We start from the raw sequence: 11,202 nt of genomic DNA, 5'->3' as shown, positions 1-11,202 counted from the left end.
CCCCCCGCCGCCCCCTCCCTGCGGGGGGCCGCGCCGCCGCCGGGACCGCCCTCTCCCCGCCCATGTTTACGTCCCGCCGCCAATCGGAATCCACACGCTCCCCGCGCCGCCCCGCCATTGGCCTGCATTTCCCCGCCGCCCCATCCCTCTTACGGGGGACTAGCCCCGGGCCAAAGGCGTTGCGGGAGGAGGAGGAGGAGGTGCTCGGGGACGTCATCTCAATTCGGTTGGTCTGAGCGCAGGACGCGGTAGCCGGGGTTCCGGATTTCAGGATCCTGGTTGGCCGGTGGTCTGTCAATCACGGACGAGCCCTTCGCCTTCGGAATGTGGTTGGGAGTCAGAGAAGCCCTGCCCATTGCTTGAGACCCACCCCTCGAGCTGGCTTGGCATTCTGATTGGAGAGAGGATTGTCACTCAGTTTCAGGCCCGCATTCTAATTAGAGATTTTCGTAAGGGGCGGGCTCGCTGGAAGGCACGCCCCTGAGCGCCGGCTCCTCTGCCCCGGGGGTGGTTTTTCCCAGGGCTGGGGCGGCGCCCGCCTGGCACCTGGGGGAGGTCCTCCGGTGGCTCACCTCCGGGGGCTCGGCGTCCCGCGGGAGGCGACTGCCCTGCTGACCCCGCCTTGGCCCGCTCCCGGGGGGCCTGGGGGGCCTCCGCCTTGGGCATGCCCCGCTCCGTCAGCTGCAGCGCGCTGCCCAGCACTGCGGAGGATCCTCTTTGTTCCCGGCGCCCTGCACGGACCTCTCCCCGCCGTGGCAGGGGAGTCTGTTTCTCTTGCGTCCCCCGCCTGCCCGCAGCGCCCTTCCCGGAGCACACCCAGGCCTCTCCTGCTCTGCCCAGCCCCGGAGCTCCGGCCCGGAGAGGTCTGGCGGCTGCAGGGACGGGGGTAGCCTGGCTCGGGCGGTCCGGGCCCAGCGCCAGGATTCAGCAGGAACTTAGGGCACTGCTGAAGGGGAAGGGAGGTCGTTTCCATGTCGGCCCCCTCGTGACGTCCTAAATGATCTCATCTTTTCTGGTTTCAGCCTCAGTTGGAGGCCTCTTAGGCTTCCACGATCATCTGGGGTGTGCTCCATCTTCCTACATCTGTGAAGTGGGCATCATGAGCTCATCAAAGTGGGTGGTCGCAGGCTGCATTCTGGGTGGGTCAAAGAATGGTGACAGCTGGAAGGGACCTTAGTGCCCATTCCCCACCTCCATTCATGTCACAAATGGGAAAGTAGAGTCTCACTTTGACTTGTCCGAAGGCCTTGTTTACCTCACCTGTTGAGCACCTTTAGAGTGTGGCTATTAAAAGGGGGTAAGCTAGGGCGGAAAGAGCGTTGAATTTGGAATCGGGAGACCTGGTTTTCTCAGAGCATCAGTTAGCCTCTCTCGCAAAAGAAGGATGAAACTTGAATGACCAATTTCATCCTTAAAACCCTATATAAATGTGATTTCTTACTATTGTTTATACTCAACACCTAGTTCATAATAGGTGAACAGTAATTAAAATGCTTGCTTCTGTTGATTAGAGCCTTGCTAAGAGCAGTTTTAGAATTAGAAAGGAGACCAGCCCCCTATAATTGGAGGAATTGAGTACCCAAAGAGGGATGAGTTTTGGCTTTGCCAAAGGGCATTCAGGAAGTAAGCCTGGCTTTAAATCATGGTTCTGTATCATTGAGTTAACAAGTATTTGTTAAATTTTGGAGGAAGAACTTGGTTCTCTTATTTATTTATTTTTACAAAGAAATGGAGTTAAGTGACTTGCCCAAGGTCACACAGCTAGTAAATATCAAGTGTCAGAGGCTAGATTTGAACTCAGATTCTCCTGACCCCCACACCCAGTGCTCCATCCACAGCCAGCTGACACTAACTGTGTGACCTTGAGCCTGTCACTTAACCCTGATTGCTCCATTTGCAGGGCAAGCTGTAGTGGTCCTGATTCAGATCTGGTCACTGAACCCAGATTGCTCTGGAGGAGAAAATGAAGCTGGTAATTTAGCATAGCACCCCCTCACTCGTGGCATCACCTCCCTGATATCATGATCTTCTAGAATGAAGTACAAACATCATCGTTAGTTAAGTACCTTTGCTATTCAGTCTTTTGCCCTATACTTCCTGACCCCATTTGGGGTTTTCTTGGCAGAGAAACTGCCATTTCCTTCTCCATCTCATTTATGCAAATGAGGAAACCTAGACAAAAGCAAGTAACTTGCTACATGACTAGTAAGAATCTGAGATGGAATTTGAACTCAGGTCTTCCTGACTTGCTTCACTGCACCACCTAGCTGTCAGGGCTGAAATTACAGTGGAAAAATAAAAAGTATCAACTCTCAGGTTTTGCTGTCTGTTGGGGAAGACAAATGCAAGCAACTATTAAAAAGCTATGTACAAGATAAACTGGAGAGGGTCAATTGAGGGAAGATGCTAGAATTAAGTATTGGTTAAAGTCTCTCATAGAAAATGGGAGTTTACCTTAGACTTGAGGGAAGCCAAGTAAGCTAGAATAAAGAGATGAGAAGGGAGAGAGTTCCTGGCCTAAGAGACAGTCAGTGAAAATGCCTGGGTAGAATGTTCAAACTTTCAAATCCAGTGTTCTGTACTGCCTCTAGAAATAGCTGTTGTAGTCTTCTTCACTCAGTGTCTAGGTCTGCTTGGTCACTTTCCTCAAAGAGGGACAGAGGAGGACCCTGAGTGCTAGAGGCTTATAGTACTTGACCAACTGTGTGAATGAGGAGCTTCTGATTGCTCTCTTGGAAGCTCATTTCTCACTGTCCTGGAGAAGGAACTCAGTTCGCCAAAGTTGCTATCTTTTTTCTACATTACTTTTAATTCTAAATAAATCTTTTCTCATACCACATCCAGATAAATAGCTAGGGTTGGAAGATAGGGCACCCAATCAAGGCTTCTCTCCCATTTTGGAATTTGTCCTTGGAAAGAACTTCATATGCAGATATTTCAGGCCAACCTTTCAGGCTTTTCCTTTTCCAGGTAGACAGGAGAGAAGTTACCTCAGAGACTGGGAGCTGTTCTTGACTGGGTTAGGTGCTATATTATAGGGACAACCTTCCATTGGTGCTATTGCTGCTACCCAAGCTGGGCACAGCCAAGGAGGACCTGGGATGGATTTGGAGAGCTGTCATAGCCATGTGGGAACCTGGAGCAGTATGGGAACAGCAAGATGGCACCAAGAGTTTCAGTACAGACCACAGGATACAGCTAATACTGACAGTGACTGTGAAACTATGTTGTGAGACAGCAAGGAGTTCCAACTTCTAGTTTTCTCTCCCTAGTTTTGCTTCTGGATCAACTTCTTCCCTTATCTGACTCACTTTGCCCCAGGTATTTAAAGGTGCAGAGTAAGAGTTATCAGAAGGGGATCTATTGCTCATATACAATAACATTCATGTATTTCAGTAAATACTATGGCCATTAACCATTAAATTGAGTTGATTGCTCACAGAATGTTTTCCTGCTATGGGGTAGGGATTAAAAGCTAAACTGAGATTTTTCTATTTTTGTAATGATTATATTCCAGGTATTATTCTGGGGTTTTTATGGAACCTGGGATTAGGCCTGATGCTCACAGGCTTAGGAAACTCAGGGCAATGAGGGGAGTGGGGTGGGGGTAACCTACTTGAACTCAGAAGTCTAAGAACCTTCTATAACCTTTGGAAAAAAGTCATACATATATATATATATATATATATATACACACACACACATATATATATATACATTACATATAAATATATACATATATATATGTAGTGGATGAAACCTGGCACATGGTGCTGTATTTGATACTTCCTAGCTGATTAACTAATTGATTAATTAATTAGGTGATAGTATCCTTCTACATATGATGAAGTGGATAGAGTGCTAGACCTAGAATCAGGAGGACTTGAGTTCAAATCCAGATTCAAACTTTTTAACTGTGACTCTGTGACCCTGTTCAAGTTGTGTAATTTTGCTTGCCTCAGTCTTCTCATTTGTAAAATGGCAAGTCATCCCAGTATTTCTGCCAAGAAAATCCCAAATGGTATCATGAAGAGTCTAACACAACTGAACAATAATAACAAATGCTTCTGCAAAGGATGCCAAAAGCAGAATTAAAGTGTGAATGGATAAAAATTTGACATCACCACTAAATGTCTTCCTGTCCTTAACACCTGTTACACATAAATGTGTATTGGATAGAGGATAGTCCACAGAAAAGTCAGAATTTGTGAAGGACTCAAAAGAACATATAAAAAGTAAGGTAAACACATAAATCACTTATAGCTCACAAGTTCTCATTAATAGGGGTATTGAATTTGTGTTTCTAGAAGGTCAATACTTTGATACCCCAGTGTATTTCTGGGTCTCCTACCCTTCCAGACCCATAGTGCTATTTTATGAGGAAACATACTTTAAGGTTATTCCTTTCCTACTATGCCTGCACTATCTTCTCTAAGAAGTAAGCTACTCCGGAATTCTCCCTTCTTTCCATAGAAGTCAGGTCCCTTAACTCTCAAATTTGAGGTTGTGAGACAACCCTGAAGGTTTAAATTCCCCCCCCCCCCCCAAATAATTTCCTTTTTCTCATACAAAGGCAGACTCTGGGGTCAAGTTATCTAGAATATTTAAATGTATCTTCTGCACAGGAGGCTTGGGAGAATTGTTCAGAAGGTCTCTTTTCAGGTAATCTGGTCAAACACATGCCTGTTTCTGAGCTCTTCATACTCTAATCATGCCCTGTTTGCTTTCATTTCTTGATTTGGGAGGAAATAGTTCAGATTAAACATTTAGGTTAGAGGAGGGATAGTCAGGCTGTTGGTTCTTCAGGTCCTGTAATTTTTCTCTTGGGCCACATAAGCCCATCCAACTAATCATGTGCATCTGCCCTATGGCAGATGGGGAGAGGAAGAAGAAATCTCTTTTCCCCCTCCACCCCCTACCCCTTTCCAGAATAAAGCTATAAGGGAAATATAGAAGAAAGGATTACCATATTTCCCCATGAATAAGACACACCTTAATTTTGAGATCTGAAATTTGAAAAAAATGTATTACATAAAGTTATTGAATTCAAATTCAAGGGCCTTCTGCTCATAGCTTTCAAGCATCTTTTGGGCAAGTCTGGTGCATTTATGTATGCTTATTCCATTCCATTTCATGAACCTGAATTGTGTCCTCCTTTGAAATCAATAACTTCTTTTTCCTCAGTAGTTCTTGCCTCCTGCTGAACCATCTTTGTGGACACAGGAATTCCAATTGCCCTTTGCTCTTCAATCCATAGCTTCAATTCTCTCTCTAAATCAGGCCATTTTGCTAACTTGCCTCTCAATAGTGTTTCTCCTTTTGGTAGTCAGTCATGGATTGTTTTCTTGGAGAGGGACCAAACTGATGTTCAGTAGCATGATTTCCATTCGAGTTTGAAAACTAGATCACTTTGAACTTGAATGTAGCACTGTACAAAAAATCTTTTCTGAGCCATTTCTGGGCAGAACACAGTAAAACATAAATTAATATACTGGTAACAAATGTGAAGCAATGAGCACATAAACAGTAAGTGGGTTTTTATGGAACAGTAAGTGCAAAAAATGGGAAATGCAAATGCAAAAAATCTACAACCACTATATAAAATGCTCTCAGTTTTTAGACCCCAAATTTTTTTTTAAAAGGGTATGTCTTATACGTGGGAAAATATGGTAAATAAGATATACAGAGGGGTGACTGCTAGGATAAGAGCACAGACTTCTAATGGGTGTAGTTGATAAAATTATCTTGCGGGTAGTACTGATAGGAAATTAACCAGGAGATATAATTTGCCCTCTTAACATGGTGCCAATGTGTATGTCAAGATTCTCCATTAGGGAGGTGCCTTCCTTCCTTACAATTAGTTGTAGGAAAATTCCCTAACACTTTCCCCATCTAAGTTAAATAGTTACTGTCCTAACATGTTAAACTGGAATACTTTGGGGCACATTTGGTCAATATGCCCTTTTCTAGAAAACTCTTTGAGCACTTGAGGGAAGACTCTGGCTGTTGTCCTCTTCCTACTGCCTCCCTTGCTGATTTACACTGAGTCCTAGAAGTATCTAGAAGTATTTCAGTGTTTATTGACACATGCCAAATAAACCATCTATTGAGTGATTCCAAACCATTCAGGCCGAATGGGCTTGAAGCTTACATAGACCTTCCACTCATAATTGTTCAAATTCAACAAAGTTTTTTACCAAGTTCCTACAGTTTCACACCTTTAAGAGTGCTTGTCAGAGTCTGTCCCAACTCACCACAATAAAGCTTAGGAAAGAAATGTTTAAAAAACCCCTAAATTCTTAAGGTAGAAAAAAGCAAAAACCCCCAAACCAACCTTTCATCTGCAGAGGTAAAATCCTCAGGTAAACTCCACAGATTGACTTGTGAAATGAGTCTTTGGGGTTTTTGCCTGAGCTATCTGAACTCATGCCACAGGGATAGAAGAGCAGCCCAGGTCTAAAAACCCCAAATTAGCCCATTTTGACCTACATGCCAGGGCAAGTAGTCTAGCACCAAAAAGAATCTGCTCAAAAAATTATAAGATGATTGAATCCTTAAGATGTATAGGACCTCCCTCAAAGGAATTTGAAACTTGGCACCAGAGAAGAGATTTGAAAAGACAGCTTCCCTCCCTTTGTGGAAGTAAGGGGTCTATGGGTATTGAATACTGAAATAATGTCAGTTTTTTTAGATATATTCATTGGTTTTACTAAATTTTTGTTCTTCTTGAATTTTTTTTTTGACATAAGGGATGACTCTCTGGGAGGATTAGTTTGGAGGCAGAAAAGATTTATTCATTTTATATATATATATGTGTATACACACACATATATATACATGCATTATACACATATGTATTTAATCTCACAAAAATATTTTCCTTATCTAAAAGGGACATTTTAAAAATATATTTTATTTGAGATCTTTTATTTTTACATGATTTAATTTCCTTCTTGTGTTCTTCCCCTTTCCAGAAAGCTATTCTATAACAAATAATTTTTAAAATGAGGAAGAGAAGAAAATCAAGAAAATCAATGAATACATTGATTTGATATGCAATGTTCCATATTCATGGACTTTGTTTCTCCTCACTTCTGCAAAGGAAGGAGAGGGGAAAGTATTAGTGAAGATTTTCTAACTCTAAGTCAGGTAGAAGTCTGGAACAGAAAAAATGTTTCTAGAGAGTAGGAAGCAGGTTAACTGGTAGTCTGCTTTATAGTCCAAAAGAGTTTTAGTCCCTGGAAACAAGACTCTTCTGTCAGCTAAGACAGACAATTGGCAGAAGTAACTTTCCACAAAGAGAAAACAAAGGGTTTTTGTTTTTGTTTTTATCTAGTACCATAACTGTCTGTGGAATGGCTAACCTCTCTCACTAAAAGAGCTAAAACTTAAATTTTTAATTTCTAAACCAAAGAGATTGTTGAAGCCCATGCATCTTCTTATGTGAAAGAAGTAGCACCTTAGCTGAGGACTTCAGATGGTGCTGGAATTCTTCAATCAATTAATAATCATTTATAAAAGGACAGGCTGGTTAGGTGCCAAATAATGTCCTATCCCCCCACAGTGTGGGGAAACAAAGGCAGGGACTGGAAAACAACCTCTGGTCTTGAGAAACATTGTCAGGGACAAGGACAATGGATATGTGCATACTTACACATAATGACATTTTTTATTAAATATGTACATGTCTATATAATACATATATAATGGAATATATGTCACTATATATGTACACATGTATATAATGACACATTTCTTTGTAGATGTGCATATATTCATATGATAAATCTATATAAGGATATTTTATTTTATATATATATATGCACACATATGTCTTTGTATAATGCTATAGTTGATATCATCATTCATAGTTCATATACCCATATAATGACACATATTTCATTGTGGTCATTCAGTTGTTTCAGTCATATTTGCCTCTTCATGGCCCCATTTGGTGTTTTCTTGGCAGAGATATTAGAGTGGCTGAAATTTTCTTCCACTCAACTTACAGATGAGGAAACTGAAGCAAAGTGACTTTCCCAGGGTCACACAGCTATTAAGTGTCTATGTAAGGATTTGAACTAAAGATGATGAGTCTTCCTGACCCAAGGCTTTAATAATCTAGTTATCCTATATTTTATTATATGTGAGTATATATATATATATTTTATGCATAAATATTGAAAAGCTTCAAATAGAAGGATGGCTTGAGCTGCATCTAAAGGAAAACTAAGGAGAAAAGTTCTACCATGAGATCAGCTCAGGGCAGATCAAGGAGATACAGTTCTGTGCTACCCAAGGCACTGCTGACTGTAGTATCAGAGACTTGTTTCTCCTCCGCACATGTGGCCTAGAATGTTGGCCTCTCTGTGAATGTTCCCCGTGGCAAGTGTCCTCTGGCCATTGGTATATTGTGTGTGATATAGGAAACATAAGACTATTTTTCTTACTATTTCATTCAAAAGCTTTTGCTTTGAACTATATCTTCTGACTCACTAGCCAAAGTAAAAACACCTGCGGGGAGGGGTCATGAGTCAGGATTTTTTTTTGTTTATTTGTTTTTGTTTGGTTTTTTTGAGTTAGTGCATACTATAGAGTACCTTGAATAGGAGATAAATTTCCTTAGAGTTTCTTGTACCAAAGATTACTCACAGGATTATAGTATTTGAATTCCTCAAAACTTATGTGCCTTGCATAGGGAAGGACCTTAGTATTTATGGAACTGAATGGAATACAATATTTTTAATACAATTTTATTTTTATACAGTAGATATGCCCAAGTAAACAATACGAAGCATAATTCTCCCCCCCCCCCAAAGTTAAGCAAAAACTAATAGACTGTTTGGACAGAAAGAAATTACTTGGTAATTTTTATTTTTGAAGTTTACCATGGTTTATTTTATTTATTTATTTTTAGGTTTTTGCAAGGCAAATGAAGTTAAGTGGCTTGGCCAAGGCCACACAGCTAGGTAATTATGAAGTGTCTGAGGTTGGATTTGAACTCAGGTACTCCTGACTCCAGGGCCAGTGCTCTATCCACTGTGCCACCTAACCACCCCACCCATGGTTTATTTTTAAATAAATTTTTATTTATTCTTTTTTTTTTATAGCACCAAAATTTACCCCAGGATCTCTCCCTCTATTTCCTTCCCAGAGAGTGATCCCTTTAAAAAATGCTTTTTAAAGAGAAAAAAATCAGCAAAACTCATGAATACATGGAAAAAAATCTGAAAATATGTGCAATGTATTGTACTAAGCACCTCCCATTTTTGTAAAGGGATGATTGAGCATGTCTTCTCATAGCTTTTTTCCTATCATTTTTTTTTTGCAAGGCAGTGGGGTTAAGTGGCTTGCCCAAGGCCACACAGCTAGGTAATTATTAAGTGTCTGAGGTCAGATATAGCTTTTTTTTTAAAGTAATGTTTGTTCTTTATAATTTTACTTTGAATTTCACTTTGAATTTTTTTTGGGGGGGGGGGTCTTTCCATTTACATTGTTGTAATCATTTTGTATAGTTTTCCTGGCTCTGTTTACTATTATTTCATATAAACCTTCACATAGAAAAATCATTTTATATAGATTTTTTCCATGCTGCTGTTTATATTATATTCATCATTTTACAGTATAATAGAATCATAGTAATTTGAAATGTATATATTCATTTAACACAATGTTTATTCCTTCCCCAGTGGTTGTTCCTAAATTTTTGATCACTACAGCAAATATTTTTCTATACATGACAATTTCTTATCAATAGTCTCCTTAGGGTATATAAGCCTAGTAGTAGACTCTCTGGAACAAAGGGCACAGTAACTTTATTTGCACAAATTACTTTTCAAAATGGTTGTAATAATGCCCAGTTCCACCACAGTGCATTAGAGTGACTATCCTCTGAATCAACCTCTCTACCAACTTTTTCTTTCTGTGGATTTATCATGTGTAACAGGAAGAAATATAACTAAGTTACCAAAGAAAGGATATGTACTTTGAGAGGGGCAACTGGGTGGTGCAGTGGATAGAGTATCAGCCCAGGAGTCAAGAGGATCTGAGTTTCAAGTCTGGCCCCAGACACTTACTAGTTGTATGATCTTGGGCAAGTCACCCTGATTGCCTTGCATCCAGGACCATCTCCAGTTGTCTTGATTTATATCTGGCCCCCTAAACCCTGATGGCTCTAGAAGAGAAGCATAGCACCCCCTCCCTCAGATCCAATTCATGTGCATTCATGGCATCAACTCTCTGATGTCATGCCCTTCTTTGTGAACAAAGGATAAACCACGTATTTTGATAATTTGAAACCAGCTTTGTTCATTATATTTAACTGGAGAATAGCTTTTTCATTTACATAGCAGTCATTAATTTTTTTTCGTATCTGCTATCTTTACTCTGCATAGATTCTGACAATTCTATATTCTTTGAATATTTTGTATTTGTTGTTTGTTATGGCATAGTAATGGAGAAGAGAATTGCTATTAAAGACTTCAAGGGGGGCAGCTAGGTGGCACAGGGGATAGATCACCGGCCCTGGAGTCAGGAGTGCCTGAGTTCAAATCTGGTCTCATACACTTAATAATTACCTAGCTGTGCGGCCTTGGGCAAGCCACTTAACCCCATTGCCTAGTGAAAACTACTACTACTACTACTACTACTACTACTACTACTACTACTACTACTACTACTACTACTACTACTACTACTACTACTACTACCAATAATAAAGACTTCAAGGCATATATAGCATATTTATAAAATTCTAAATAATGCTATTTGGGATAATGAGTTGAATGATAGAATCAAGATCTACTCTCCCCATCCTGTGCCTTCTTGCCCATTGCAGAAAAAAAAACAGATAAAAATGCTGTCCTCAGTTACCAATGATCACTATATTGCTTGATATGACCTTTTCTCAGTTCTCTCCTGGATGTCTCTGAGACAGTGAAACTGTTGGCTACAGCCTCCTGGAGAGGAGCTAACTCTACAGCTGAATTGCTTTATCGAATCAGCCTGACAGTGGCTTGACCCATCCAACTAAGACACTCTCCTCTTCAAAGATCCTGCCAGAGTGACTGATCACTGATGCCACACCCAGAATTAACTTAATGAGATTCCTCCAGGCAAAGGACATCAAGGTCCTGTAGTTCATGAGCTGTGAGTTTTCTTAGCCATGTTTCTTCTTTAAAAAAAAATATTTTTGATGTCTTT

The sequence above is a fragment of the Macrotis lagotis genome, chromosome 1 (assembly GCF_037893015.1).
Source record: "Macrotis lagotis isolate mMagLag1 chromosome 1, bilby.v1.9.chrom.fasta, whole genome shotgun sequence".
Taxonomy (NCBI): Eukaryota; Metazoa; Chordata; class Mammalia; order Peramelemorphia; family Peramelidae; genus Macrotis; species Macrotis lagotis.
The sequence above is the reverse complement of the archived record's forward strand: the minus strand, read 5'-3'. Positions refer to the sequence as shown.